Source organism: Vicugna pacos, chromosome 30 (genome assembly GCF_048564905.1).
Source record: "Vicugna pacos chromosome 30, VicPac4, whole genome shotgun sequence".
In the NCBI taxonomy this organism is placed as follows: Eukaryota; Metazoa; Chordata; class Mammalia; order Artiodactyla; family Camelidae; genus Vicugna; species Vicugna pacos.
The window spans coordinates 8,743,736-8,769,479 of NC_133016.1; positions in this window are offsets into that span (position 1 = coordinate 8,743,736).

A 25,744-nucleotide genomic window follows, 5' to 3' on the forward strand; every position below is an offset into this window, starting at 1 on the left:
AAAACTCCTGAAGCTATGACACAAGGAAAGACTGCTCAGGGGAGAAAGAAAACCAAACACCAGAAAGCAGGGCAGAGGGCAGGAGATAAAACCTTCATAAATGACACAAAAGAAGTAAATAAAAGAGAATAAACAATCTGGACAAAAGACAGATTAGCTAGGCACAAAGAAAGCCGAGGCAGGGCAGGACTAGCAAAACGGGAAAGTTTCATGATGACTGAAGTGTTAAAAAAAATATAAAATGCTACAGAGGAACTGATATTAAAAAAAAATAGCTAAGTGAAGATCAATGAGTCATTTATCAATTAACCTATGAGTGGTGAGTTTTGGGGCAGCTGTGCTCAAGGAAGCCAGATTGCAGACGTTTAAACTGTTAGAATATGAAAAAAATGTTGACAGTAAGAGAATGAGAAATTCTCTCTGTATTATATTTATCATAATTTCAATCCTTTTTTCCTCTTTATTTCTTGAACTTTCATTCAGATACTGGATTTATAATTTTCTGAAAATTTTGTTATTTTTCTGAGTGATTTACTCTAACTTATTCCCTAACATTTTAATATTTTTCAATTGATACTGTCATAGTGTTAATTAAAACCATTCTTTGGTTTATATCTGTAACTAGATTTCTTTACTGTCTCATAAACAATATAATCACTTATTTTTTGAATATATTACTTATATATTTATGATTTCCTCTCCTCTCATTATCTATGATTCTTCTGAATTATTTTTTGCTACTCATTTCCTTTATCTGTTTTTCATGCCCAAGATTTTCCTTAAATATGTGATGTCTGACCTTTCCTCTTTCTGACTTGCACAATTCATGATGACTCAAATTCCCCCGTTTCAGGAAACTACCCTCAGTTTTATATTCTGGTAAAAGGAGTAGCAGTTACCTCACTAGGTTTAGTAAGGAAAGGACTTACAGTCATCTCTATTTGACATATAAATGTTAACCAGTCCATTCAATCTTACTATCTCATATGTATCCCACTTTAAAAGAGATTTTTAACTTTATTTTCTGGTGTAGATTGGGCCACTTTCTGCCTTCTTACGGCTGGCAAGTTTCAGATTTCAACAGTCTTTTGATTCAATTGCTACTTGACACTCGTGATTTTCAGCTTCCAAAATTTTGTTAGCAACACGTTCTCTTACACTCTCTTTTTATTTTGGTTTAATGCCTTTTATAAATAGTCTGATCTCTTTAAAGTCTACTGAGATTTTAAGACAAAAGAAAGTTAAATAGGTAGGCTCAATCTGTTATGATTGATTTAAAACTTCACGATGGCCTTATTGCTCTTCTTAAAAAAAACATGAAGACTTCCCATGCTCAGAGCATTCAATAGTGTTCATTTTCTTTGCTTGGACACTTTAATTACATGGCTCTTCCTTAACTTTACCAGGCAAGGCTCTTCTGATATGTCAGCCTCTCAAAGATTCTATTAAACTAGCACTTGGTAAGTCATATTCCATCCTTGTGCTAATTCATTTTCTTGGCATTTCTTGTAATGTATGACTGCTTTCAATAAGTTTCTCAGATTTGTTTGAGAATATATACATATATTTTTAAAGAACATCTTGGTTGGATAAAGACTTCTTGATGGACTTTTTTTTTTCTTTTAGCATTTTAATAGTGTTACTCAATTGTCTTCTAACTTGCATGATTTTTAATTGAAAGTTAGCTATGCACTTATATTTCCTGCTCTCCAGAATCTTCTCATTGTATCTTATTTCCAGATATTTGGATATAATATGCCTAAGGGTATGTGTGTGTATGTTTTAGTACTTTGTATCTTTCTAGGAATTTGTCCACTTTATCTAATTTATATAATTTGTTGGCATATAATTCTTCATAGTATTCTTTCATAGTTATTTTTGTTTCTGTAAGGTTGGTAGTAATGGCTTCTCTTTCATTTGATTCTAGTGATGTGAATTTCTCTTCCTCTCTCTCTTTTTTTGGTCAGTCTAGCTAAATGTTTAGCAATTGTGCCAGTTATTTCCAAAGAACCAGCTTTCTGTTTTATTGATTTTCTCTTTTGTTTTTATTTTTGTTTCAATAATTTATATCCTAATATTTATTATTTATTTCATTGTACGTGCTTTAGTTTAATTGTTCCTCTTTTTCCAGTATCTTATGGTAGAAGGTTAGCTTCTTGATTTAAAATCTTTTTTTTTGTAAATGTACTACTTTAACGCTCTAAATTTCCCTGTGAGCACTGCTTCTATTACACTTCATAAATCTGGTATTCTGTGCCTTCATTTTGATTCATTTTCAAGTGTTTTTTAAAAATTTCTTTTATGATTCATTTTCTAACCCATTTGGTTAATTAGTAGAGTCTTGTTTAACTTCCACATATTCATAAATTTCTCCATTTTCTATCTAATTTCATTCCATTGTAATTGTATGATTTAAATCTTTTTAAATTTATTGAGGCTTTTTTTTTTTAATAGCCTAGAACACGTTTACTTGAGAAAAATGTGAATTCTGGGTGAAATGTGCTATAGATGTCTGTTAGGCCTATTTTTTAATGACACTGCTCAAGTCTTTTAGTTACTTGCTGATCTTCCTAGTTGTTCTATCTCTTATTGAAAGTGGGATATTTAAGGCTCAAAAATTATTGCTGAATTATACATCTTTCCTTTTATTTGTGCCTAATTTTTTGCTTCATGTATTTTGTGACTCTATTTTAGGGTGCACATATGTATATGAATGTTATAAATTCCTGAGGCATGATACATTTTCCATCATTTTACTTTCAAATTATTTGTATTTTACCTTCAAATTATTTGTATCTTTGACTCTAACTTGTGTTTCATGTAGAGATCATATAGACAGATTTTCATTTTTACCCAGTCTGACAATCTCTGTCTTTGTTTTGGTGTTTAACCCATTCACTTTTAATGTAATTATTGATACAGTTGGAAGTAAGTTTGTCTGATTTCACATTTTGTTTTCTATTTGACGTATGCTTTTTGTGCCTCCATTACTTCTTTGCTTTTTTTTTGGTAAGAACTTAATTTTTCTAGTGTAATATTTTAATCCCTTTGATGTATTTTCACTCAATTTGTAAGTTATTTGCTTAGTGTTTGCTCTGCGGCTTACCAGATACATCTTACTTTACAGAAACTATGTATGATACATACTAATTCCAGTAAGATATAGAAATTTTATACCTAGATAGCATTACTCCCTCCTCCTCCTCTCGTTTGCTTGCTGTCTATGTATTTCTTGACTTGAAAATCTCAAAGCTTGCTAATAACATGGTGAGAAGAAACATTTGCTTCTTTACATAGTTATGCTCAAGTAATTCAAAGCCATACTTTTCAAAGTGTGTATCTATATTTCCACATCTTTATTACTACATTTTGCAGCATGTCTCACCCTATTTATTTCTCAGTTCGATTACCAATATAATCTAATTCATCTCAGACCAGTCAACTGTGTCAGACATTGGAGGGCATTTCCTTCTGAGCAAATGCTGTATTGACAGTTTTGCAAATTTTCATCATGGTAAGCTATTCCAAATACACTAGAAACACTGGGGTACTGACAGATATTTATTTTCTCATGCCAAATCTATTTTATTTTCACATGTGGTAAATAATGCCAATAAAAATTAGCTGTGAGTTGTTATTTCATTCTTTCTCATGCAAGCATTAATAGTATTCTACTCCTTCTGAAACTGAAATTAGTTTCAATTTGTCACTCAGGATAAAAGCATAATAAATTCACTTAGAGGTCTCCTACTCAGAGGTAGGCAACAGTATACTTAATTTTATGAAATAAGGGCTGAATTCATACACATTCTATTTTTATGAAATATTGGTACTACTACGACTACTATTGAGAAACAAAGTATACGTGGAACATCATGCTTACAACCACCTATACTGACATTTTGCCATGTCAGTATATTAACACATCCTTAGACAACTCTCATGAGGTATGTTCTTAATGTACGACAGTGACTTGTACAAAAACTGACCAAGGAGAATTTAAAATTTCGGTAGGTTTTAATTCCTAAGCAATATAAATTATTTTATGGGAAACAAACATATTTATCGTATTTGAAATAAAGGATAAAATGATGTCCTAATACTATTAAGCCACTCTACAAAATTCATGAAATATTGTAAATATTCTTCTTCTTCTAAAGATAAAATAAAGAGCAAATTTAATGTTCAAGGGAATGAAGGGGATGACAAATGAGGCAAAAATTAATATATAGCACCTTTCACACTGGGAAAGATGGAGATGGCAAATTCTCAAAAGTCATATGAATACACTATTATGATAAAGAAAGATACTGAATTATAAATATTTGGATTTTTACCCTTGTGTTTCTTAATTCAATCTGTGAACCTTAATTTTGTCATCTGAAAATTGAGAACTAAATTAAGATAAATCATTAGGAGTTGTCAGCTCTATGCCTGACATACAGTAAACTCTCAAGAAATATTTTGTAATTTATTTTATTAGTTTAGAACATAATTTTCAATATATGTATATTATTTCTCAAAAATAGAATATCCTGAACTAGCAAAATTTCCTTCCATTAAAAGTGATTAAAAGAAAAAATTATATGCTACCTTATATAATAAGAAAAAATTATTTAAAAAACTCAAGATAACAGTGAAAACAGCCGAGGAGAAATGTTTAGATTATATCCTAAACAACTTCTTTGAGGTCATGGAAAAATACTCTTCTGAAAAATTCAACTTTCATTTTTCTATATGAACATTTTTTATTGAGTTATAGTCATTTTACAATGTTGTGTCAAATTCCAGTGTATGAAAAATTCAACTTTATATCATTCTCCTCTAAATGCCACCTCAGCACAGTCGACTCTTCTGTTTATTTTTAGCCATTAATGCGTTATAAGTGAACTAAATATCTTCTTACAGTACGTATAGGATATGCTTTTTAAAAGTAACCATTACACATAATTTGTCTATTAATTTACATTTCTGTCACCTTACTTGACAGAGTTATGGCCTGTGCTTCCAAAGGAATTACTATTTTTTTAATCCTAGTGCATAATTTAGGCATGATCACATAGAGTACATGGTAAACATTGAGTGAGTGTATATGATGAAGGCCCATGGAATATTCATTCCAACAGTGCAGTGACAATCAGTGTCAAACTTTAAACTCTTCATTTTGGAATGTGAGGTAGATAGACTATAACAGAATAGCACATCAATATCTGAACAATTTCATTGGTATGACTTCCTTTTCATTAATACGAAATAAAATACTAAAGCCAGAGAATCCCCTTAGAGCAGGGTTATACAAACACTGCTGCTCTCTGTTGCTAGGCTTTCCAGTCACGGGAAATACCACAGGAAACAAGAGAAGCCATTATTCAGGTTGGGAAGAACAGATGCTCTAAAGACACAGGAATGAGGTCATCAAAATTGTTTTCTCTTAGGGAAAAACCCCGTTGTAACAGGTAAGTCAGTGGTTTGAGCAGTCATGAATGTTTTCTCTAAGCACAGAATTAGATGATGTAACAGGTTAAAATATAGTCAGAAATATAAACTGAAACACAGAAATAAATAGAAATATAGTTAGAAAAAGTAGAAACTCATCAGATTCCATTCCATATGTAATAGTTTGATTCACTGTAGCATCCAAACAAATAAACAAAAACGGAAACAAAAATGCTTGCAATAAAGCTTGCCCTTAAGTCCATAAAGGAGAAACAAAAGACTGGTAATATAACTGAACCAAATATATTAGAAGTAAAAGTTTTGAATGGCTATCCATTCCATTTATAACACTATTTAGAAAGTCCTCTCATCTACAGGGTCCAATTTTTAAATGGAAAAAATCCTTCTCATTTTAAAACACAGACTCTTAAAAATGTTGATTGACATATTTGATAAGTTTTGTGTTTAAAATTAAGTAGCTTCTCTGTGATGTGAAAATATGACTGACAAATTGATTTAAAATCTTAAATCCCTGAAGTAAAGTTCATTCACTACCTAGAACGTACAAATCCTCAAAAAGTTTTAATAAGTATATATATATTTACCATATAAGGAATATATTCCAAGCATAAAATTTGAATCATACATCCAAATGATCAAATGTACTAAAACATTTACTCCTAATAACACCATCCAGACATAACCATTCTAATAATTTGTCTATTGTCACTATTTTTGTTTTACATTTTTTACTTCACTCTTTTGCAGCTTGTAATCTCTATTTTGGTTGTTTTAAAGGTTATCTGTAAATTCTAAGTTGTATAACCAACAGTATTTTCATAAATATACTATCCCTTAACAATATAAGGAATCTTGGAATAATAAATTGTGATCAACCTTTTCCAACTTATGTATTGTGATTGTGCAAGTTTATGGTTCTATAATGCTTTTTGTCCCCTGAATTAGGCATCAATATTAATTTTTATATTATACAGTCAATGTTTGCTTAGGTTTATCCAAACATTTGCCAATTTCAATGCTCATCATTCCATCCTAGACTTCGGACAATTTTCCTTCTTTCTGAAGGACACACATATTTTTTAATTCTTATTTTTTTAGTTCTTAATTTTTATTTTTAATTTTAATTTTTACTAAGTGTACTTAGTAAAGATCAGTTGGTAGCAATATCTCTTTTTTTATCTAAAAATACCTATATATGTATATAAAACCTTTGTTCTTTTAAAACATGTTTTCTGCATTTACAATTAAAAGTGGCTTTTTTCCCCCAGGCATTTTACAATATTACTTCACTGATATCCAGCTTCTGTTGTTCTTTAGAAATCACCCGGAAAGCTAATAGTCACTCATTATTAGGTACTACATTCATTTAGTTGGTCAGCTCCTTGTAAACCGGGTCATTGTGAGTGCTGTGCCACTTCTGTTTTTCAAGTTATCCAGATGAAGCATTTATTTGGAGCCTATAAAGCAGCAGAGATTCAATTTCCAGTCTCCAGAGAAAACAGCTCTGGAGGTTTCTTCCAACATTGCTGATTCCTCAGCACCAGATCTAAGCAAGGGCATCATTCTCTTGCCCTAAGGTGCTTGCACGGGAACAGTACGATGTGGTCCACTGATGAAAGGCCTTTCCATCTGGTATATCCCTAAACCTATTTTTATTTATTACCTGTTTTGACCCACACCCTTTCCTCCCATAGTTGCGGTTACCCATTCAGATATACTGTTTTACTTAATATCTTATAATAACAGCAGTCCTACTAGTAGTTCTTCTTAGTTCAAACTCCAGACAGACATCCTCGGACATGGCAGATAAAGAATAACAATGCTCACAGGAGGGGCCACAGTCACAGCACTGATTTGGCTATCCGGAGCGGGATGGAGTTATGACAACCCAGCATACCTTGAGCAATGCTCAGTGTCAAACACAATGGTGTTGTATATGGTGTTGTTTACACAAGAAAATCATTTACCCCATGTTTTGAGAATATCGTGTCGGGTAAAATGAAAGTAAAACTGGTAAGTCAGTAATACATGCAGCTGTTTCATCTGTATTCTCCCCTATGTCCTGCCATCTCTGGATCTTAGAAAACTTCCTGGTAGAGTAGTCCCCCCATAATCAATCTGAGACACACTGTATTTAAACAACTGGGCCAATCCTTAAAACGTTTTCACCAGATGTTTTGACTACTGCATGTTTTGATGGCCCATTTTGCCTGAAGGAGGATAGGGAAGGAGGCGTGACCATGCAGTGTTCTTTGCCCACCCTGCATGTCAGTAGGAGCAAAAGGCCCCGCTCGATCAGAAGTATTGTCTGTATTGGCTGAATGATAGAGAATCAACTGTTCCAACCTCTCACTGTGTTCTTCAAAGTTGCTTCTGTTACGGGACAAATGAATCTGACAGCGTAACAGGTGTCAATCCTAGTTAACACCCGTTTGCAGCTTCCTGGCGTCCCTGACAGAGCTCCAATATAATCCACTTGCAAGTTGTGTGCAGACTCTGGTCCTTGGGGAATTTTACTTATAGCCGTTTCTAAGTGATTTCTTTACTATTGCCATTGGATGCAGTTTCTTATCACTTCAGCCATTTCATCATGTATGACAAAAATTCTCTATGACTCTGCTTCCCAGGGCGTGGCCAAGCACCCGCCAAACCTGCTCATTTCAAGGAATCAGGTAACCAACTCTGAGATCAGATTGAGGCACCTGCCCTAGTACTTCTGCTCCACTGTGCCCTCAGCTACACTTACTCTGTGGGCATCTACATGAGCCACTTTATTCTTTGTCTAAGTTCACACAGCAATTTCCATCAGTAAGGGTTTCATTTAAGGGTATCCTTCATTATCTAGTTATTTAGGGCTTACTTGCCTGACAATATAGCAACATGATTGGCGAAAGCAAAAGATTTCTAGATGAGGAAAATAACCCCCTGGTCTCTGAGCATCTTGTTGCTTGGCCAGGTCTGTGATGTGCAGCAACTTACTTTTCACCTTTTGAGGAATGCTCCCAATTTCAGCAGCCCACATCATTCTCAGAAATTTCAAGGATTATCTCTGCTTTGAATTTTAGGTAGATTTATCCATCACACCCTCTTTGTCTTACAGGTAGCTATGTTTTTAACTTCTTTGCCCTCCTTTCTCTGAGAAGGCAATTCTCATGACATCAAAATATATTTCACTAAGTTTCTCATAATGGTTGTTAAGTTCTAGTCCCATTTCACTAGATTATGGGAATGGGCTGGTGAATTTAAAATATCCTGTGGCAAAATAGTAAATGTATACTGTATCCCATTACATGAGAATGTAAATTGTCCTGGTTCTATTTGGAAATTGGGATTGAAAATCAGTTTGCTTGTAGGTCTATAATATTATGCAATACCTCTTTGGCCTGTTGCACTTCCTGAAGTCTTACCATGGCAGACACAGCTGAGGTAATCAGTGAACGCACTTAGTTTAATCCTGGAGCATAGACTATTAGCCTCTGCGAAACACCTGCTTTAAGAACTGGGCCAGGAAAGAGATAATGGATTACAGGCCTATGGCTTAATCATTTACTTCCTAATAGTCAAATGACATCTTCGTATTCACAGAGTTGAAGAATACATGCTCATATTTAACTTTTTGATATTGAACCAAGCATTATATTGACATCAGGCTTTGCCTTTATATCAGAAGAATTCTAAAGGTATTGGCCACATAAACAAGATATGGTACTACAAGATGGGGAAAAAGGGCATCTCTCCTTTACCTTTACATGAATTTTCTGCATATAATGAGGCATTATCTTTGTAGCCAGGAATAGGTTGTTAGTTCACCTTCTTAAACAAGAATTCTTAATCTATACTCTCACGAAAGCATTATCTCTGTCTGGAGTAAATATGTTTTATTCCTCTTCATTTCTTTCTAACTTATATAAGCAAATTTATTACTAAAAGTAAAGCATTTCATTTCATTATATTTTTAAATCCTACGTAAAATATAGCTTGATAATTAGAACCCATGTCTTGGCTCTGCTAAAATACAAAGACTCACTCTAAACGGAAAATGCTTTGTTTTCTAGCAGAAAGAAAGAAAGGTGCTTCCCTACCCAAACACACGTATTGTTTAACACTGGTGGCAATTTTATGAGACTAATGTGATCTAATATTCTAGGCCCCTCGCCGCTTAATGAATTAACTGAAGACAAAAACCTGACACCAGATCTTTACTACTCCAGGCGCCCAAGAAGTATTTCAGGGCCAGATGTTTGGAAGTAGTAATGCAATTTTGTAGTTATTATCTCTGGGGCTGGGAAAGAGGTAAATTCAATTTGATTCATTTTTATTTCAACATTCTTTTACTTTTCACTCTTCTCCATGGTGTCAATGTAGTTCACATTTCTTATAGAGTGGTAAAATAATATCTCATTAACTCAGTGTCTTTGGCTTGTACAGACATTCCTTTTATAGATCTGCCTTTGTTGTTTCAATTCAGAAGGCATTAAATTTAAAGAAGTGTACTCTGTTGCATCATAAATAAAACAGTCAAATGGGAGAGCCCATTTTAAACATCCATGCTGTCAGGTCACTTCCCCATAAAGAAAATTGTCACAGGAGAAAGTTAGATATTTGTTTGGCATAACTAATTTTGTCTTTAAGTAGGAGGTTGGCAGGGCCCCAAATATATTTACACTCTATTCTTCAAAAGCAATGGACTGTTACACCCTTTCATTCATACTTTTCCTTCCATATGATCAGTTCTTAATTGTTCTCTTATAGAAAAGAAATAGAGTTTTGACCATAGAGTGAAGTTGACTTTCATTTAACTTCTTACTCTCAATCTTTAGTTCAGGCTAAGATTTAAAATATATTGAATTTCAGGGTATTCCAATGAAAAAATTATAATAAATGTGTGTGTGCGTGTGTGTGTGTGTGTGTATCTCCAAAGAAAATATTTTATTTATTCCCAAAATATTCAGAGGATCGTCCCAAAGTCCAAAGAAATCCTGTGAATGAAGACTTCTATTCTCCAAACATCATTTAACCTCCTCTGGCGTCACAGCTTGGAGGAACTGTGTTGCTGGTGTCGGGTGTGGCTGCTGTGCTCTCACGCCTGCATTTGAAAGTGAGTATGTATGTACACAGAGAACAGGATCATTTTGCTTTTATAGGATGATCTCAAGGATCCACAGTCAAAGTCCACACTTGCATTAAATGGAAAAATCTGAGGCATGTGAGTTTTAAAGAATGATTCTGGCGCCTTAACTAATGTCACCAACAATGCATCAATGATTTGATCTCCTTAGTGTAACCAACAAGGTGCATCTGGCTAGTTTCTGTAGCGAGCAGTATAAAAGGAAGACAGCCATTCTAATTTGGGTTTCCTGACAGAGAGTAAACAGCAACCAACATACACTACCCATATTTTTATTATTAGAATGATATTTGTATGTACATCCCCACATTTTCCACGTAATTTTCATGACAGTTATGTTCTCCATTTTGCAGTTGTTTTCTGGACTTAAATAATGAAATGGGCAGGGACAATTTAGGCCTGTGTAGGCATTTTTATTCTAAGTTTTACTCTGTATTTCAAATATTACTCCTGGAATAGACCTGCAAAAATGAGTATGTTCAGCCCATGTTCTTTAAGAACAATTTTACTTTCTAGAGTATAGTTCTCTTCTGATGATACAGCTATGCTATTAAGTTGAAGTCAAAGTATACTTATTAAACCTCCACAAGACTTAACTGGGGGAATTTTATGGCCATATTTTAAACTATTTCAACATATGAGAATTTTTTAAAGTAGTGGAAATAACTGTTGATATAAGAGAGTGTATTAAGATGACTGAATGATTAAATAATTTATCTGATCATCCTGCCTGCCTGACAGAAAAAAAATATATATATATATATACTATCTGATTCACTCCCAAAATGTAGTTTAAAAAATTTTACATAGTTTTGCCTGAAAAGAATAATTGATTCTTTATACTCTATGATGTCTAAGCATTTTTTGCCTAAATAGTAAGATGTTTTGTTTGCTCTGATATTCAGGACATAATATCTCAAAAGCATTTTTAGTTTCTGTTGAGGGACTGAAATAATGATGGCCTTGCAAGTAAGAACAGAGGAAAACATTCCAAGCTAGAACTGACCACTATATGAACTTGAGAAAATGGGTGGAAATAAACATTTCCTAAAATCTTAGTTTCTACTCATCATTCTACCCTCATTTTACCTGGTCATGAACCTTGTTAAGTGTGAAACTACAAGGACTTTCAAATGCTTGAGCTTCTGTTCTCAAATCTTTTCAGTATAATCAGAAATCATAACACAACAGAAAACTCAGGAAACCCTGCCTTACTTCTTTCTTCTCAAACCAAGACTGAAAATTTTCAAACAATGTGAGCAAAGAAATATCATCCTTTGGAAGCTGACTAGGATTTAGACCTCTGAATTTTAGGTAGCTTGCGCCTGGCACTTTGGGAGGTGTTTTTGTTTTGTTTTGTTTTGTTTTGCTTTGCTTTGTTTTGTTTTGTTTTATCTATACTAGTTGAGGATTTTCACATACTTATCTCTAAACAGTGGAAAAAACTCTTTTCTACTAAAAGATTGATTTCTCTTTGAAGTACAGTTCCAGACAAACCATGTATATTTCAAAAAACACATCAAAGCATCAGTCAGGATTGATATAGGATGGCTAGTTTGATATCAGAGAGCTATTATGGGTTAAAAATTCCAGATAACAGAAAGTGTGGGTTTAACTATGATATTTTAAGTAATAAACGTACACGTAAATGACACGGGTATGTATTTTTCAATGTATAACCTTTCCATTCATCAAGAAATGTGAATAAATAGTGAGGTAGCCTATGATGAACATCTTACTAGAATTTCCTTCCAGTTTGTAAGTGTTCACTGATATATTTTGCCAGATTACTATTTAAGCAGCAATCTACTTGTCCTTTCTCTCCCAGTCCAGCTTTATATTTCCATCTTTATACTCCCTACCAATTTATTACCAGTAAGATAAATACGTATCATTATTTTTAAAACTTGAAAATAGTTTACCATCTAAAACAGAGTTTGATGCTTTATTTGTAGGATGAGACTTACATAATAAAGTTTTCTGTTATTCAAATGTATTCTATTTAATCACTCACCCCCTGCTACTGGCTTCAGTAGCAAGATCACCAGATAATGCACTTTCTGGTTATCCTCTTATTTCCCTTTCTCTTTTTCATCCTATGTTTGAGCTGTAAATGTAAAAATTTCCTGAGGCATCATTCTGAGCTGTCAGTATTCTTCTGGAAACTTTTTTTCCAGCTGATCTTACCATTCCCAAGGCTATAACGGAATCTATGTGTCAAGAAGTCCAAACTTAAACTGTAGTCCAGTGGACTCATTTGAACTTCAGACCCATATATTTAATTTCCTATTTGAATTATCCATGTGATAACTAAAAGGAGAAGAAAACGAAAAAGAAAAAAGCACAGAAAAGAGAAAGAGAAAGAACATAGGTGAACAAACATCACAAAGCCATACCCCAAAGTGACCACTTCATCTTCTAGGGTAAATCTCTCTCTAGTCTTTGCCATCTCAATAAGTGTCACTATTATCGGCCAGTCACTGCACTTGGACCTTGGGAAGTCATTGCTGAAATGTCTCTTTCCTTTGCCACCACAATACTCCATCACCAAGTTCTGTCAAATCAAATCCTGTTGATTCTTCACTAAGTTCCAGCCACAATAACCATCTTTCCATTCCTTAATTTCACCAAGTGCTTTCTCCTCTCAAGGTCTTCACTTTCGCATTCTTGGGATTGCCTAAAATGCATTTCCTGTCACCCTTCAGCACAAGACTTACAACTCTTAATCTATTCTGAGTTCTCAGCTTAAAAATCACTTTGCAAAGAGCACTTTCCAGATAATGACTCCAAAGGTGGATCTCTTTATTCTGTGTTCTCACTGAACCAGCACCTTTAAAAATTTTTTTTTCTATGCTTTAGTTTATTGCAGTTTCAACACAACACATCCTTCTCTCCTTTTTTTGTAGAGCACAGAGAGGAGGGTATTTTTTCCAAAAGACTTAGACTTCTTCTTTCAGGAAGATAACTTCTTGCGAGAAAAAAGAAAATTAGATTGGAAGTCATTTTCAATAATCTGTGTTCTACATAAGGTAACAAAGTAAAAGCAATTCTCTTGGAGATTAGACATTGAAAAAGATGAGCTTAACTAGAAGATCACAATCAAGTAGCTGGGAGTCCTGCTAAAGAAACAGTATCCTGCTCTAATAAATTACAGAACAAGAAGGCCCTTGTGCAATTCCCATCACTAAAGATATTATTCTCAATTTCAGGAGCCAAAATACTTTATATTCCTCTCTTATAAATGCATTTTCTTGTTAATGTATAAAGTAAACCGTGAAGTAGAATTAAAGAAAATGAAAAGTGCAAAACACCATCAAATTAAGTAACAAAAGAGTTAGTACACTGCAAAATATTTTTTTAAATGTAGACAATTGGCAAAGGTGTTGAAAGTAAAATTATGAAAGAGAAAGAAGACAAGGCAACTTACACAAAAGTTATTTTAAAAATACTATTAAAGATAGTTCAGTCTTAATGCAGGGTCTCTCAACCTTAGCCCTATTGACATTTTGAGTTGGATAATTATTTATAGTGAGGGTGAGGGGCGATTTGACCTGTATATTGTAGAATCGCCCATTAGATGCCAGTATCAATCCTCCTCCCCATGTTTGTGACAATTAGAATAATTAGACAATTAGAATAATTTAGAAATAACTTAGAAATTATTTCTAAACATTGTCAAACATCTCAAGGAAAGCAACATCACCTTCCCTCGCCCCTTCCGTCTGAGAACCCCTGGCTTCACGTGGCTTCGTGTGACTTCATGTGATGGGAACGCAACTGTGTATGAAAATAGCTATGTTTAAGTCTTAGCTTAACGGTGAAATCTTGGAAAAGTCACTTAACAAACATACAGCAAAAACTTTCTCTTAGGACAATGGCGATAACGACACTGCCTACCTTATAGATTATATCACTCAAACACTTTCGAGAAGATAATGACAAAGTAGAAAAAGAATAATCAAAAGCAGAGAAGAGAAGACTTTAAAAATGCAGACAAAAAGGTCAAACCTAATTGCTATATTGCAATTTCAAATTTTACCCTGATCTTTTTGGCAGCCAAAGTGAAAAGAAAGATGATTACTTGCATAATCGGACAGGAGACAGAAAGTCAGTTCCTCTAGGAAGCATGGGTTCTCTTTGTGCTTTCCTGCTCAGCGTCCCTGACTTTATAAAGAAGACAAGGAAGGACACAGAGGACAGAGCCCTTAACACTTTTATGGCAGGTATACTCCTGATTGCCATACAGTTGTTGAGGTGTACTGTCCTTCAATAAAAGCTTAGGGGATAACATTAAAACATACTCTAGTGAAGGGAGTTCTGATCAACTCAGTTACTGAACCCTAGCTTGATATAAGGCTATGACTTAAATTATCAAGATCAGTGATTTGGCTGTAGAGCCGTCAAGATTTTCAATGTGTTACTTTTTCCTTCTAGCTTTTGTAAGAGCTTGACATCAATTATTTTGTGATTATATTTGTAGATGAATCCTTATTATATAAACTGCATAACAGAGTGATCAAAATTACCATTTTCTCCTCTTTCCTACCCAAGTATGAGCCTTTTGCCACCTGAGGTACAAGGCAGGGTATCCACACGCCTGGGCTGAGCAATGGCAGGTAGGTATATAGGAGGTAGAAAAGGTGGTGAGCAAAAAGAGACAAAAATGAAATCCAGCGATCCAGGCTAATGCCTTGAAAAGTTATTTGGTAAATTTCTTTATCTCCATGTTACCATTACAGTCCATTCATCAATTTTGCTAGTTTTATCTCTTTTCAATATTCTTAGTATAAACATAACATTTTTTAATTACTCTATTTCTCCAATACTTAATCTTCCTGAGCTAATCTTTTTATATCAGTAAAACAAACAGCAAACAAGAAGAGAGATTTCTGGCTGTTGAGTTTGGAACAAGGAGCCTAATTGTTCAATGACTTCCTCTCCACAGTAAACACTAAATGGTCAGTCCATCAAAAGGCAGGGAATATTTCTTTTTGTCTTTTTGTTTAGTAAGTCCTCATTAACACTGTTTATGAATCATTAACATAATTTAATCTATGGGGCCGTGAGTGCTGCCTAGTGAGCACCTGAGCACGACTGGTCAACAGCTGATCTCCCTCGCTCCTGAAACAAGGTAGCCTCTTCTTATCCAAACCATCCATTTATAAACAGAAAGTAGCCTTTCTTCAATATAGCAAGTCCAAAGGCCGTTTGTCAACTAATTTAAAGATTATGTGTCTGTCCAGATCTACAAAGGAAGCAAAAGAAATTGGCTAAGAAAAGGGGCAAACCCAGAGAATTTCCTGGAAATATATTGCTTTGCACATAACTGAGGCTCACTAAGTAAATATTAAATAAAGGATAATGTCATGTGGTAGGTGGGTGATTGGCCAGGGAGAAATATATTTACAATTTGGGAGCCAGTAACCACCAGCCTAAGGCGATTAACAGAAGGAATTTAATTATTTGAGGATAAAAAGCATGTTGCAGTATATTCCTTTCAGAGTTATAAAATTCGTTTTGTTCCTTTAAACACTTGAGAACACTGATAGTGCATAACTGTCAACTTTTTCAGGTTAATAATTCCTTCCCAATGTTCATGTAATTCTCATTTGTCATCTGGTTATCTGATTTCTTACATAATTTCACATACAATTTATGAGGCAAGCCCGAAATGCCTGTGGCAAATTTTGGTAAAAGAAGGCAAAAAAGTTGAAAAATAAAGATCTCCCGATGTTTGAGTTTCTCTGTTTTATAAAGGCTGACATGGCTGGCTTGGCACCTCGTTAAGCAAATCATGCTAATTGCTAACACTTTAGCAAATTAAAGAGGTGTGAGAGGGCAGTGGACAGTCTGGCAGAAAGGCAACAGTTCTGCAAGTGCAGACTAGCTGAAAACTCACGGGTCCAGCTCAGCCTCGTCATTATGAGGGGCATTTCCTGGGAAAGCCAGTAAAGAAGGCAACTCTATGAGCTCTTTTCAAGTAAGGAAATGAACAAAATACTTCTAAGAACTCTTGGAGTGTATGTCTTTTGGCACAAGGTCCAATCAATCTACTGCCATGAAGGGAAGTTTGAGGAGAAGCTAAATGTCATGAGCCCACAAGTTTATTGAGACTAATGAGAGGTGCCTAAATAGGACAGAAAAGATAATATAAGATGAATTCAAAGCGAGGAAGTAATCGTTAATTCTCTGAAATAATACTAGTAGGTTCAAGAGCAGAGCTACTCATTCAGAGTTCCTTTTGCCAATCAACCACAGTTTTCATATCAGAAAAAGAAAACTTAGAGAGGTTAGATATGTGCACAGTTATACCATACAGGTGACTGAGATGGGGCTAGGCTCATCAAGTCTCAGTTTACTCTTCTTTCCACTGGATCTTAATACAGCCACAGGCTGGTAACAGAAGAAAATGAAGTCAGTACATTTGACGTACTTTGTGCTCAACTCAATAAATGGTTCTCAGATACATTTAGGTGCAGAGAAGACAGAAGAGCTCTGTATATGCTGGCTTTCACGAAGCAGTTGTAAATGTAGGCGTGAATTTTCGGAGGAACACTGGAGTTAGGAAAAGAGATTTTAGGTCTCCTACACAGCAATTTTCTGCATTCAATGAGATGCATAAAACCTTCGTGAAAGAAGGGTAAACTAGGGATCATTGTGTGGGTGGAGCAAGTAAAGAAGGAGAAAAAGGAGTAAGTTAAGGAGATAGCATTTTCAGACGAGAATGAAAAGGACAGTGCTGTAGACATTAAGGAAAGGGATGGCCAACATGGGCAAGTCTTGCGAAGAATTCATGAAATATGAGAATGTAAAAGTTAACGTCTCAGCTGATAAAGAGTTCATGTGGACCTCGAGAGGAGGTATTTCATAGAGCTGAGGTCTCAGTATCCAAAGTAAGATAACTTGGGAGGTGAACTGGAGGCAGTCGCTGACCGACTACCAATTATTATTCTTAGACTTCTTAACTGGACAAGGGTGTGTGTGTGTGTGTGATTTTAAATTAAGAGGGAGAAGGAAACCTACAAAAGGGCGCATCAGCATGTTTTTCAAGATCTTAATGCCTAACAAAATCAAAATAATTACTACTTATCCTCACACCATTTAGAGAGCCTTCCCTTTGCATAAAGCACCATTTATCTAGTCAGTGATATGAACAATGTTACCTGGAATTCTGCAAAGTGGCTGCCCTGGTTATTCTATAAAAATAGTACCAAAAACCAGAAAATGTATCAAAATAATTAATAGAAAACAGAAATGTATATGTATAAACAGAAATGTATGAGCTGCTTTAAATTTCACTAAGCTGTTATGAAAATGTAGTCATAAATTAGTACTAGAGATTAAAGTGGTACTATTATGGGTTGTTCAGAATTACTAAAAAAGGCTTATGCCAGAGCTACAACAGGAATATAGAGCCCTTACTTTACTATAAGTCTATTCAGCCTTGTTTCTCAAAACCAAATTCACAAATGAATATAATAAATAAAAAGTCAAACAAATGAACAAAAATATTAGGATTAGAAAATCTAAAGCTCTATTTTTATTATGTTTTATTTCACATTTTAACCTCTTAAGAGAGTAAATTAAAACTAATAAAGATGAGTTGGTTTTAATTTTTTACTATATAAGAGAGGAAAGCTGTTACTAATAACTATTAACTTAAGATATATTCATACCTGTTCAGTCTAATCTGTATCTCTCACACTTGGCTGTATATTGGAATTACCTGGGACTTTTAAAAATCATGGGTTCTAACCCAAGGGTACTGACTGAATCAATCTGAGATGTGGCCTGGGCATCAGTATTATTAAAAACTCCTTGGCGCTATTTTAAATTGTAGCCAAGTTTAAGAACCACAGCTCTAGGCCAGAATACCATCTGGTAGCCAGCTTCTTTTATGAAAATGATTAAACTTGTTCAAAAGAGTTGGCAAAGGGCATTCCAGTAAGAGGCTTAAATTGAAATGTGTGGGTAGAAAAGCAGACTTGGGGAATATGGGATGATCTCTGGAGCCCCACTCAAGACTGGAACAAGTCTCTAAACCAAAATTGTATGTTCCAAGTGCTGGCTTTGTTTGTTTGTTTGTTTTTACAAGATTATAAACACTTTTGATTGCACCTACAGCCTACAGAAACATCAAAAGCCAGGAGATACGGCCTGCCAAGTGGTAACGGTTTCACAAGTAGGAAGGACTGCAATTTAGTTACCAGGCATCAGAACCTAAACAACTCTGCTCAGATCCAGAAACTTGAGCTCATACTTTCCATAGGGGCACAATTAAAAATACAGTAGGATCATTGGTAAGCCAGAATGTCAATTTATTTTCATCCAAAAGTACCTGTCTACATAGGTCGCTATTCTGCAGCACATTCAATTTGGTAGACCAAACTGCATATGAAAGGTGTCTTGACAAGCAGGAAATTAGACGTTCTCTGTAGAAGGACACTGAGTATCTGGTAGGCTGAGGAAAGGTCACTTTCTATTCTAGGAGCATTTAGTCCAAAGCAGGCTTTGCTTCCTCCAGTCATGTAGAATCAGAGTATCATCTCTTTAAAATGTTGCTTAAATACTGCTAAACCTTTGTTCTTTGTCTTTCCTATTCTGTGCTGACTGCTGTTGTGTTTTTAGCAAAACTGTTCAGACAATCTTATTAAAGTTAGGTGCCTTAACTTCACTATTTCATCTGGTCATAACTTCCACGTAGGATGCCTTGGCCATCTTTAGTACACATTTCAGGCTCCTTGGCATGGTGGCTATGAGCACGTGCTCAGAAATCTGATTGCCTAGGATTAAATTTTGAACCCACCACTCACCATGTGATTAATTAAATTCTCTTAACCTTCAGTTGTCTCGTCTATAAAATGCAAACAATAATGATATGAATCTCATATATCACTTGTGAGAACTAAATAATGCATTTGTTGCAAATAACTCAGTGTTTGGCACTGGCAGTAAAATATTCATTATAATTATTAATTATTTTGCCAAATCATCATCAGTAACATATTTTATTCCGCTTCTACCACATGTTACTTAATTAGAAAAGTGAGAACAGCACGTTTTAGAAAGGACAATGGGTAAGGAGAAGTCTGTGAAAGGCAGCCCCTAATTCACAGAAACATAAAACACAGCCAAAAGAACTTCTTCAGTACAGGTCCAGAAACTTCTGACTAAGATTAAATATACCTATCGCTGGCTCACTATATCTTTTTTATTAAATGTTATAGCTTTTCTTTTGTTTTAGTGCCAAATAACTGACAGCGTTATATTTCTATCAACTATTAGAAGGAGTTCAAGGTATGTCACCCAAAGAAAAAAAAACCTCTTTTTTAAAAAAATAGAGATATCTCACATAGTTACCTGAAACATACATAAAAATAATATGATAATAACAAATTAGCATAAGTGATAGCAGACCACAAATAATCAGTGTGACATGCATATTAAGAAAGAAATAACATTTGACATAGGAACCTGTAAAATTATTTTAATTCTGAATTACAGAAACCAACTGCAAGTTATTGTAGAATAGAAACATACCTGACAAACAGCAAAAAACCATCAGCTTCCCAGCAAAGGGAAACGTTAAACACGGTTTTGATCAGAGGTATCATTAATGAAACATTAATAACCTGAAAGATTAATAACATCTAAAAGTGAAGAATTTCCTTTTATCTCCTTTTGCCTTCCTAGCCTTTAATGTAGGTGTTAATGAATACTGAAATGGACAAAAGGCAAGAAAAGATTTAAGAAAAGGGGAAAGACTGAATCTTCATTCTTGAATAATCCACCTTGGTCTTCTCCACTGTTCCCACTGAGCACCTCAGAAAACAGATATTCTGTTACAGAAATTTTTATGGCTATTTCTGCACAGAAAGTCAATATGCATAGAATAAGAAAAATGTGGCTTAGGCATTTCATAAGATGATGATCTGTAGGAAAAATTAAAATTCTTATGCTTCATACTTTGGGAAAAAGATAAAACTGTTCTTAGTAAAATAAACACTTTCTGTAGCGAATCCATGTCTTTCATTTCCTAACTAGCTTCCTACATCAATTTTCGTAAGAAACAGATTCTCAACAAGAATTAAGGAGGGCTTTTATATTCTCTAATCACTGTTTTGACCAAATATCTCAGATTAATGTCCATTTATGGTCTGCAAATCTGTTGTATTTGCTAAGAGGGGAACCCCCCCCCAACATCGCTGTGAGCAGACCCTCTGAGATACTTACACAGTTTCAGATGGTGATGCTACAAACACATACAGCACAAACACAGACTGTTCACCATGGCTGTAACATTGCTAACCCGGGTCACTGATTGGAGATAACATCCTTGGCACTTTGAATGGCCCAGTTTGTGCCACGAGCACATCAACATCCAGTGGTTACATCCTTCCTCTGGGGGGCACCTACCACTGTGACAGCACTAGCTGTCGAGCTAGTCACCAGTCTGAGCCGTTTAGCCCCTGGCCCCGCAGTCCCGATGATGCTGGTCTTACCATTACCCCACAGAATCTACTCTTGCGGCCTTTCGCAGAGCTTATTATTTCACTCTGGTTTCAGGTAAGGCTAGGGAATAGACCTCCCAGTTAAATGTCTGAGACTGGGAGTAATCCAAGAGGGGGAAAAAAAGCAAAGCTCAGGGGTCCAGCCCATCTGGGTTTCACTCTACCCTTCCAATCTGCAACTGTGGATAACTAGGTCCTTCATGGGCCTCCGTCTCCTCACTTGTGCAGTGGAGATAATAGATGCCTGCTTCCCTGAGCAGCTGTGAAGGTTAAACGACGCGAAGAGCGAACGCAGGGTGCCTACTCAGTGCCCAAGCCTATAATGGATGCTGATTAATGTTAGTATGAGATGTTGGCATCTTTTATCAGCACTCCCTCTTGCTTTACTATGACCTTGATATTCCTCACCTTCCTACAAAAAATTAAAGTGATAAGCATTTCTGTTTGTTTACTTTTTATTTTATCAAAAACATCTTTTGACTTTTTATGCTTAGCTCTATGGCAATGCTACCAAATGCTGTCAAGGAAATCAATGCCCATTTTTTAAAAGTTAGCTCTATTTTGTTCATACTTTTGGGTCTCACTAGCAGAAATAAACACTTAAATGTAAATAAATAGAAAGTGAATTACGTTAAGGATTATCAGTCCCAAACTGCATCCTTTAAAACTACACCTTCCCGCACTGAGGGTGGGCAGCAGCTGGGCCCCCTTGGCCAGCTGCACAGGGGCCTCCTTGCTCATTGGGCTGGAGTGCTCCATGGGGCAAGCCACTGGACCTAGACTGCAGAGGAATAGCTGAGTCTTTGGGAACTGTCCTGTCCTGCCTCATGACTGTAATAGTAAACTTTTATAAAAATTACACCATATTAGCTGGAGTGAAATGCAAACTAAAAATCTTTTCAAATCATACTGATTAAATTAAGACATCAGAGGACACACTACAAATACTCAGATGGAATTCCACTGCCCTCAGAAGAGCCAGAAATACATGTTGCCACAATTTTCAATTATGTAACATAAAAAATTGAAATATTTCTAAGAAATAATCAAACTAAAGAGCACACATAATTTTAAAAACCATGTTGATGTGTAATTCTTTTCATTCCCCTCCTTCCAAAAAAGGAAATAAAATGAACAGAACATGTCTGAAATATCTTACACTTCTTAAAATTTCACAGTCTTAGCTAATTTGCATCTCAGGTGTCTTCTGCAGCACCCTAACTTTGGAGACAACCTAGGGCTTTGGGGAACAAAAAACAGTAGAGGAACACTGTCCTTGTACCTAGGCAAGCAACGAGGTTCCCAGGGGATTAAGTCATCCTGAAAGGAAAAATTGTGACACCTAGAAGTTTGTTTGTATCCGTGGTAGTTATTACTGCTGTTTTCTTGAATATTCCTGTCTCTCCATCTTCCTGTCTCCCTTGTGGGTGAGTGAGCCATGTGGCTCCTTCTGTCCAAAGAGTTGTTAGCCATATCAAAGTGCCTGTTAAGGCCAGTACATTTAATTGCGTATGCAAGAACCTGTAGGAACTTCCCTTTGGAATTATAAGTGTCATGATCATGCTCTTTGAGCTTGGATCCCTGAGGGACTGCATAGAGCAGATCCATCCTTGCTGACCAGCCATGGGTCTGTGTGTGGGTGAAAGAAAATCCTTTATTATTTAAAGCACTGCTATACATATACATACATATGCACACACACACACACACACACATATATGGAGATGGACATGTCTGCTTTCATTAACTGGGAATTTTGGAGGACAATCCCACATCTTCCCATCATTCATTCCCCACCCCTCACAACAAACTGTTACCAAGGAAATAAAGAGGTCTGACTCCGGAACACATTCCTGAGAAATTTATCAGAGAAGCTACAGCAGTACAAAGAATTCTATGGGCTGATATACAAGCCAGGGTTAGCCAAGAAGGAAATTCCAGAAAGAGAATCACTAAGTCAGGGCAAACAGGAAAAGAGGGAATGGGCTAAAACAGCACTTAAGGAGAGAAAACATCCAGAACATATTTTATTCAACAATCCATTAGCTTTAAAATTATTAAACATGCAACAAACTGTTGAATAAAATACGTTATACCTTCCTATCTTGTCAAATATGCATTCATTGGGACAAAACGCATACAGCTATGTTTTCTATTTGACTAAAATTTGGAAAAAATATCAAGGTTGAATATATCTATTTTGCATATTTCATGGTTCTATTTTTTTTTTGCTCAAAATAATTATTTTAGACATATCTATATGGTTTCTTAATCACCTTTGTTTATCCTTTCACCTGTTGATAGACATTTGGGTTGTTTCTAGTCTGAGTGTGGCTATAACAAATAAAGCACTTATGAACATTTTTGTACAAGTCTTTGTATGGACTTATGATTTCATTTCAGTTGGTTAAATACCTAGGAATAGCTGGATTTTACAGTAGCTATATGGTTAAATTTTAAGAAACTGACAAACTGTTGTCCAAAGTAATTTTAACTTTTTGCATTCCCACTAGCAGTGCATGAGAGTTCCAGTTCCTCCACATGCTCACCAACACTTGGTATGATATATTTAATTAGAGCCATTCCAACAGGCATCCCTGTTGTGCCAGAATATGGCTTTAATTAGCATTTCCAATTTTTATTAGTTTATCTGCCATCTATATACCTTCTCTGGCAAAGTGTTTTTTTCAAATATATTGCCTTTAAAAAAATCAGATTGTTTGATTCTTAGTGGGTATTGAAGTTTATTTATATATTCTGTATAAAATTCCTTTATCAAATTTATACTTTGCAAATATTTTCTCCCAGTCTGTGACATGTTTTTCATTCTCTTAACAGTGTCTTTCTAAAATGAGAATTTTTAAAGTTTGAGGAAGTTTAACTTACCATTTTTTTTTTTCTCTTATGGGTTGTGACTTGGTGTTGTGTCTAGGAAATCTTTGCTACAAGGTCCAAAGATTTTTTTTTTCTCATGCTTTTTCTAAAAGTTTTATAGTTTCAGCTTTCACGTTTAGGTCTATGATCCACTTTGAGTTAAATTTGGTATATGATTTGGATTATGACAACCTACAATTCCCACAACAATCTCCTCAGAGAATCAAGATGTCAGTGGTGCCCAGCCTGAGAAACACTGGTTTGGGAGATTAGCAGTAGCTCAGCATGGCAGGCACACTGAGCACATGGGAAAGAATGTAGAGACACAAAGCTCCAACAACAGGTGAGGTTTAGATTTAGATCATCAAGGGTCTTCCATGGAATGCAAAGAAGTTGTGCAGTGAAGCCACAGAGGAAAAGGCCAACACCTAAACTGTGGGGAAACTACTATTGAAGATAGAGGCCATATTAATTGACAGTATTAGGTCAGAACATCAAATAATGTTAAATCTCTATGCTAAAGTTATCCTCTCCTCAATTCTCTTTTGATTTTCTTAATTATCTTAAAATAAATGTTTGGTTTATTAGTAACATGCTTGGTGATACCTCAGTAGCATTTGCTTTATTTGTTTTTTTAATAAGGAGCAATCTCCACCCATGTGTTATCAACAAACAGCATTCCCCAGCTAGAATTTAAGCATATTGTCAAGTTTACATTGCTTTTCTTTTAAGTGCTGCATTTTGTTAACGTAAGTGAAAATGTTTTCCACCTATAGCAGTTACAGAAAATTTCTTTTTACATGAGTTTAAGTTAATAGGGGGTGTTGCTCTAAAGAAAAATATTAAATAAAATAGAAGTAGAGATGGTAGGTTATGCAGTCTGGCAAAAAGTGTAAGAAGGTGTGCAAATAAGTTTTATAAAATACTATCCAAATACTGGGAAATATTTTTAATTAAGCAAAGAGATAATAGGATTAATTGCTATTTTAGATAAACTGCCTTCAATGTGGAGTGAAGTATCAGTGGATTGTAAGTGCAGAGAATACAGGCAAGAAGATTATGTCATAAGTCACGCAGGAAACCTGAAAAAACAGATATACTCAAGATAGTTTAGGAGGTGAAAAATATTGTCTCACAACTCAGAGGGTATAGAAAAAGGAAGTTTCTGTAGGGGAAAAAAGAGAATTCTAGTATCTGAAAATAATTAACTATTGCTGGAATTATCTGAGTACAGGTAGCATGATCATCTGCCAGGGATGGTATAGGACTTCTGAGTTAAGGTAGGCTGTATACACTGTATCAAATACCCAGTTTTGGGTAACTCAAATGTCTAATTTCTTTATTCACCCATTAAATACATTTTGAGTACCTTCTACATGTGAAACACTGTGTTACATTTACAACAATGAAGAAGAGCAGTAGAAAATCTGCTCTGAAATTACATGGCTAAGGAGACAGGCAATTGAGCAAATAATTAGAGGGATGTATGATAAAGCTCATTAGTCAAAGCAGATCAGAGTTCACAACAGAGGGGTCAGGGAAGAGGGCAAGTACAGGGGTTGAGCACAGAAGGATGGAGGCAGCTGAATCCTGTAGCAGAGAGGAGTGAGCAGGAGTTAAGAACTGTTATTCCAAGCAGAAGAAATTAATGGGCAAAGGCTCTAAGGCAAAGAGAATGGCTCTTTTGGTGAAATGAGGGGAAGTTAGAACGGCTAGGAGTGGGAAGATGTCAAGAAGGGAAGGGCTGAGATGTGAGCAGTGAGGCTGCAGCCAA